Here is a 7,378-nt window from a genome sequence, read left to right as displayed (position 1 = left end):
TTTCTTTTTTTCTTTTTAAGGAAACACTCTCTTAAATCTCTCTGTGTCTTAAGCAACTAGGAATCAAGATGCAAGGAATGGTTCTCTTCTAGGAGCTCCTTACACGGATGTAATCATAAGCCCAGCTTAAAAAATGGTTCAATTAAAAAAAAATGCGACTATAAGAAAGGTCTATTAAAACACCTTCAAAATCCTTGCTTTCCATTTGGAATTAATGCTTCCTTCTACCTTGTTAACACCTAGGGATAAAGGAGGCCGATCTATTAATTAAGGCTTTTTAAAAATCCATCATCCTCTCTACTCACTTTCTGACCCCATTCTCCTTGATGGGTTGCAAGCCTGACTCAATCTGCTAAGTAGTTCACTGGCCTGGGAACCATGCCATCAGTACCCTTTCGGGGATATGGACTGGACTGGCCCTGAGTTCATTATGCTTTTCTTCAAGTTATTTGTACTATCATGCTTTCCTGACTTTCCCCTCTGATCACTACAAAATATATCCACTGCAGATTGATTGTAGATCCTTGTCTTTCAAACCACTTAGGAGTGATTAAAAGTTAACACCTCGACAGCCCCATTAACATCTCTTAACTTGATAGCTGTGATACTCTCATCTTTTCTCCTCACTCTCACCTCTTACTTTGAATTAATACAGCAACCACATTTGCTGCTTCTTGAATTCTTTTATTTCATTTCCTCCTCTGCCTAATTTACCTCATCTCTGGATCTTCCATGGGTCCTTCCCCTTCTGCTTTTCCTTCTTTTCCTCCATTTTAATCCTCTCCATAACAGTTTTAAAATGGAAACCCTGCCACGATTTTAATATATTGACTGTCAGATAAAATAAACCTGCCACTTTGGGCCTCTAACCTCACAGTCCCAGGTATTCTCAAGAACGTGAAAATGGTGCTGGAGAAAAGAGACATGGACAAAAGCATCTGGCCTAGATCAAATATATAAAGGAGAGGTGGTCTGCGCTTTTAGGAATACAATTGTGAGGATATCGATCCATTCTCAAGGCTTCAAAGGAGGAGAAGATAGAAGAAATCTCTGATGGAACAGCAGTAATGACTGCTTTCTATTTATATGGTTTCTACTTGCACTACATGCATTCAGGGCCTCCCTAATGGCAGTGTTAGAAGGGCCCAGGCCGACTACAATGACCACATCTTTACTGTCATACAGTTGGCTTAAAGACATAGAGATATACCCCCATTTTGCTTTTTTGCTGACTAAAAGCACATTGTCAGTGGAGAAAAGTCTCCTTAAAGGCTCTAATCCAACAAAATGTTTCCAGTGAATATGCTCAAATCATCGAAGATTCCTCCAGAGATTTAACCACAGATAACCTTTAATAGTGAGATCTACGCTCCCCAAAGGAGTTTACCCTGGTCCTAATGCCCTGTGCTGAAGGAGGTCCAGCACAGCTTATAAAGGCCAAAAAGGGATACTTTATAGATGGCATTCTTCACTCATGACATTGGGATGGTTACCTTAAGGTTTGGGTTATTGCAATATTTCCTAAATAAGATGCATAAGCATTAGAGAGAGTCTCGTTTTACTATCCACACAGGAAAAATCTAGGAGAAGATATAGAACTTAGTGGACCATATGTCTATGAGCACACATACACATGTATGTAATTGTGTGTACATATAGATACAACTACGCATGGGAGGACAGACAGGTGGCACCATGGATAGAGCACTAGGTACCAGGTCAGTATCTTCTTGAGCTCAAATCAGCTTCAGGCCCTCACTTGTATGACCCTGAATGAGTCACTTCACACTGTTTGCCTCAATGTCCTCACGTGGAAAATGATCTGGAAAAAGACATGGCAAACCACTCCAGCACCTTTGCCAAGAAAACATCAAATAGAGTCGGGCATGGCTGAAATGGCTGAAAAACAACGCATATACTCATAGATGCTGCAAATGGATGGTTGCCTGGGTTTAGTATTGAAAAGGAAGACAAGAACAAGCTGGGTTGCCTTTAGGAAATGGCAGTTTTTGTAAGCAACCCAAGATTCTCTGCTCTGAACAAAAGTCCATCTTTTTAATATCAATATTTTCCTGGTAATGTTTTATAGCTCCAAGTCATAAAATACTAGAGTATATGAAGAAGTGAAGTTGAAGGTTCCACAAATGGTAATGATGAGTAAGCAGTCCGTAGCAGAGTAGAAATAAAGAAACCTTCAACTAGTGTAATGGATTCCATCAAAGAAATGTCAAAAGGCAATCTGGTCACATAGCAAATCCATATGCTTTACTAGTATCTTTGAGATGTTGAGAATCCAAGGAAAACCAATGGCACGTTGTGCGGTGAGCGTGTGGCAGGTTCTGAATATGGATGAGGACACAGAATTAATTGCATTATTATTATTATTATTATTAGAATTGAAGTTAGGAATATTTGAGTAAAAAAGTGAGATCCTTATTGTTCCTGAAAGCTGATTTCAAATACTCAATTTAGGGAATATAACTTAACTCTGAACTCTTCAGTGATAAAATGACTTATGTGATAAAAATGACTTAAGCTCCTTCGGCAAAGGATACTTGTCATTTATCTTTAAGAGCTAAATGGAATGCTGGGGGGAAAAGGTAGTTCAAGCTGGCAGTTTAGATTCAAGAAACATCTGACTTGGAGGTTATCCCTAAGGATTCAGAAGATGTGTGAACTTAATCTTTGATCTATGATCTGTAAGATGTTTGGGGATAAGACAGGTAAATCGAGGAGAAAGTTAGTGTTAAAAATGCTAACTTCTAATGTGAAGAAATATAATTTTATGAGGCTCTAGTAAAGATGTTTTTCTGTCATGGCTGTAGAGATAAGTTGGAGAAGACACAGAAAAGAGATGGAGAAATCTTTTTTTGATGAAGCTATTTTCATTGTTATCTTGTGAAGGGGATTTTTGAGAAGACAATTTACTTGGTATCTTGAGAGAAACTGAATTCTGTGAGACTTTTCACAAGCAATCTCAACTACCATTTTAGTGAAGGTTTCAGCAGAAATATTGTAAATAAGTATATCTTTATTGTTGATTTCATTTGCTAATTATATATTCTATAATCTTGATAGTTATTTAATAAAAGGAGATTAAGGGATTAAATATATATACACATAGAGATTTGAATTATTTTGAGAAAGAAAATTTCTCTTAACTAGTTAAATAATTGTGGTGGTGGTGATCTAATTATAATTATTGTATAATCTGATTTATAATAATAATAATATATAATAATAAAAATTAAAATCTGATTATAATAATTTATAACAAATAAAATATAATTATAATTCATGAGAAAAAGGTCACAATTTAATTGGGAAATGTTCAACCATACCGTTTCAGTTATCTTAGAGTTTGGGCTAATAAAATCAATATGGGAATGAGGTTGGTTGGCCTATAACAATTGAATTCTAGCCTCAGGCAATTGGCTATGAGACTCTGGACAAATCATTTCACCATATTTGCCTCAGTTTCCTCATCTGAAAAAAAAAAGAGCTGGAGAAGGAAATGGCAAACCACCCAGTATCCTTGCTCAGAAAACCCAAAACAACGAATACACTTCTATAAGCTAATTCTGTCAAAATGGACCTTCTGTTGAAAGGTGTAATGAACACATTTCATACTCCATACAGTACAACCACAGGTTTAGGCCCTCAGCTTTTGCCTCATGTTATTGTTTTTTTATAAATTGATTTCAATGTTCTTTGGATTGAAACTTTCAGCAACACTAACAAAAGCCAATGTTTCAAAAAAGTGTTTTCAGTCTAGATGCTCAAAAGATTTTGTAACAAATTGAGCAAAACACTTTTTCTTATCATTTAGATTAAGTTTATCCACAGAGATTCACAATGTTGTTTCTACTTATCAGAATACTTTCATAAAAGTATTGGTCTAGTATGAATGATCTTGAACTTAGCATCCTGATAAGTGAGGGCAAATGATCAATTAAGTAATTATATGTCCTCAATTTTGGGGCAACAACAGATTGATGATTGCACTGTTGACACATCGGCTGATAATGTTAGCTTCAGAGGGGAAAAGATACACAGGGACTAAGAATCTTTTTCAGTAAAGTCAGGAAACTACAATGAAACATCTTAAATACATGTCCAAAATCGAAGTTCATCAATTTCCCCCTATTACCACCCATCCTTCTAATTTTCCCATTTCTACTAATGGTTCCACCATCCTCAAGGTCACAGAAGCTCAAAAACTCAAACATTCTTGGCCCTTTCCCTCCTCCCTCTCACCCTCTTCCTTTCCCTCTCCTCTTCCTCCTGCTTCCTTCTACTCCAAGTTACTACAAAGTTCTGTTGAATCTTCAAATTATATCTTTTCCACCCCAACTACCTCCAGTCATCATGACATCTAAGCGAATATTCCTCCCACCTGTCTAGCCCAAGGTTTTTGCCAAGCTGGATCTATGCCTAGTACACATTGCCCTGTGCCCTCATCATGCCCAGTCTGAACTTGGGAGCATTGGCTCCAAGCCTTCTACTCATGCTCCCCATCTTTCCTGTCTCTTGTCAAGTCAAGATGAAGCACCCATCTGGGGACCACAAAGAAAATCAAGAAGCAGCCCTTCTTCTCAAGGAACTCATAGTCTTTTGAGGGAGACAACATGCCAACACAGAAGATGGAAAGCATACATTGGAGAGCCTTGAAGATGGAAGGCACTAAACTTAAGGAAGACTGGAAAAGGCTCCTTGTAGCAAGCAGAACTTTAGCTGAGACATGAAGTCAGCAAGTGGAGATAGTGCACAGAGTGCCAGGCACGGGGGAAGAGCCCAGGAAGAAGCTTGAGAGTCAAATGTGAAGGACAGGAAGGAGGCTGGAATCCAGGGAATGCAGAATATGTAGAGGGGAGTAACCTGTAAGATCAGAAGGGGTAGGGGCTAGAGAAAGGACTTTAAAAGCTAAACAGAGGGTCTATATTTATTTTGATTGGTTGGTTTTAATCTATATAACTTAAAAAAACCCTTTGTCTTATGCCAACTATAAGTTCTAAGGCAGAAGAGCTCTAAGGGCTAGGTAGTTGGGGGTTAAATGATTTGCCCTTGGTCACCCAGCTAGAAATGTCTGAGGCCAATCTTGAACCCAGGACCGTCAGTCTCCAGGTCTGGCTCTCTATCCTCACTTAGCTGCCTCTGATTTGATATTTTTTGATCCTGGAGGTAAAAGAGAACCCTGGTTAGACCCCTGGGGCTCTTACCCTTCACTTTTTCTATGTTGACTAATAACTGGGTTATTTGGCTCTCTGTTTGCCCACACCTAGTCTGATTCACTTCCTGGCCTACCCTGGCCCATCACTATCCAAACCCTTTGATGTTACTAAAGTCAGTAATTAATGATCTCCAAACTCCAGATTTAGTCTCAGGTTAATCATTGCCAGTTGGGGATGTTATAATTACTGACTGAGATATAGCTGAATGAATTGAAAGAAGAAGCCTGAAGTAAGATAGAGTTATCTGGAAAGAGAAAAGAAAAGTTGAGGAAAAGAATGGATATGTGATCAAACACGAACATAAAGGCCCCGCACCTTCCGACCTCAGACTATATTATTTAGCAGCAGCCATCAGAACCTTATGATATTGGCCATAAACTCGAGGTAGATAAGAGGAACAGACTAGACAAGCAGAACCAAACACAAGAACTCAATAGCCGCATATTCAAGAAATGGAAAACAAAGTATTTAGGAAAAATTCTAATAAAACTGTGGGAAAACTGGAAAACAGAATGGCAGAGATTAGATTAACGCCTAAAAGTGGCTGCATGTATTCTAATTTACACTGTTCAAAGTTATGTAACATATCATCATTGGTTCCAGTCCAGAGAAAACATGTAGTGCAAATTCAAATGATGGTACCACTTCAGGGGATTTATTATTCACATTAATTGGGACATAGTCTTATGTGCTTTTTTTTTTTTAACCCCTTACCTTCTGCCTTGGAGTCAATACTATGTATTGGTTCCAAGGCAGAAGAGTGGTAAGGGCTAGGCAATGGGGGTCAAGTGACTTGCCCAGGATCACACAGCTGGGAAGTGTCTGAGGTCAGCTTTGAACCCAGGACCTCCCATCTATAGGTCTGGCTCTCAATCCACTGAGCCACCCAGCTGCCCCCTTCATGTGCTTAAAAAAAAATCCTCATCTTCTGTCTTAGAATCAATACTAAATATTGGTTATAAGGCAGAAGAACGGTAAGTGTTGGGCAAATGGGGTTAAGTGATTTGCCCATGGTTGCCCAGTAAGGTCATGTTTAAACCTAGGACTCCCCATCTCCAAGCCTGACTCCCACTGAGCCACCCAGCTGCCCTATCATATATGCTTTTAATTAGTTTTGGATTGAAGTAGGATGGGAAACTACTGATAAGGTGCTCAAAAAGAACGTATGCTCCAACTCTCCTGAAGAATAACCCCATTCAGGTATCAGTTTTCAGTATCTAGTATTTACTCTCACATTTTGTTGCAAGGAATCAGTGCTATTTTTCCAAAATTCTAAGAAAAGTCTGAATAACAAACTACATAAAATGTATGCCTTGTTCAGAGTAAATTCAAGATACTTGGATTTACAAATGCAACTAATTAGTTTTCAGTCATTTTTTCGCCTTGCCCAACTGTAACCCACTTGGGGTTTTCTTGGCAAAGATCCTGGAGTGGTTGGACATTTCTTTCTCTGGCCCATTTTACAGATGAGGAAACTATGGTAGAGTTAAATGACTTGCCCAGATTTGAACTAAGGAAAATGAGTCTTCTTCACTCGAAGCCCAGCACTCTTCCCAATGCCACACCTAGCTAATTAGGTGATGATTCTTCACTTTATGAAAAGATTCAGCATGAGCTTCTTGGGAGAATTCTTTGAGTGCTTTTCAAATAAACTTCAGTTTATAAAACCCCCAAGTGAGCCCACCCCTTCAGGAGTGCATCTAATCACGTGAAGCACACATATATTTGAACTTTGGAACAGAGTAGGTCTGGGGGCTCTGTCGGCTTTATGATTTGACATACTGGGCAGCTTCCTCCAGGATGTGATCTGTAGTTCCCAGCTGGCCTGAAATGTTCTCATCAGAGATTCGTTCCTCTGGGTTTGAAAGTCTTTTCAGACTTTTAAGAATTTTCCACTGCAATGCAAATACCTCTGGGAGGGGGACATTTGTTGACTGCTGGCTGAAAGGAATGTGAGGAAAGCAGGACAGACAGAATAAAGCACTGGGAGTACTGGAAGGGCCAAAGGTTAAAGGTTTGAAGAGGAAATCTTGCCAGCTTCCCCATCCACGCAAAACCTACTCTCAGATCTAATCTAGCAGGCCTCTGGTAAAAGGAATGGTAATAGGAGTTCATGGGGGCCATTTCTCAGTTCTGAGGTGAAAGGA

This window comes from Monodelphis domestica, chromosome 3, assembly GCF_027887165.1.
Source record: "Monodelphis domestica isolate mMonDom1 chromosome 3, mMonDom1.pri, whole genome shotgun sequence".
In the NCBI taxonomy this organism is placed as follows: domain Eukaryota; kingdom Metazoa; phylum Chordata; class Mammalia; order Didelphimorphia; family Didelphidae; genus Monodelphis; species Monodelphis domestica.
This window is presented reverse-complemented; position numbering follows the sequence as displayed.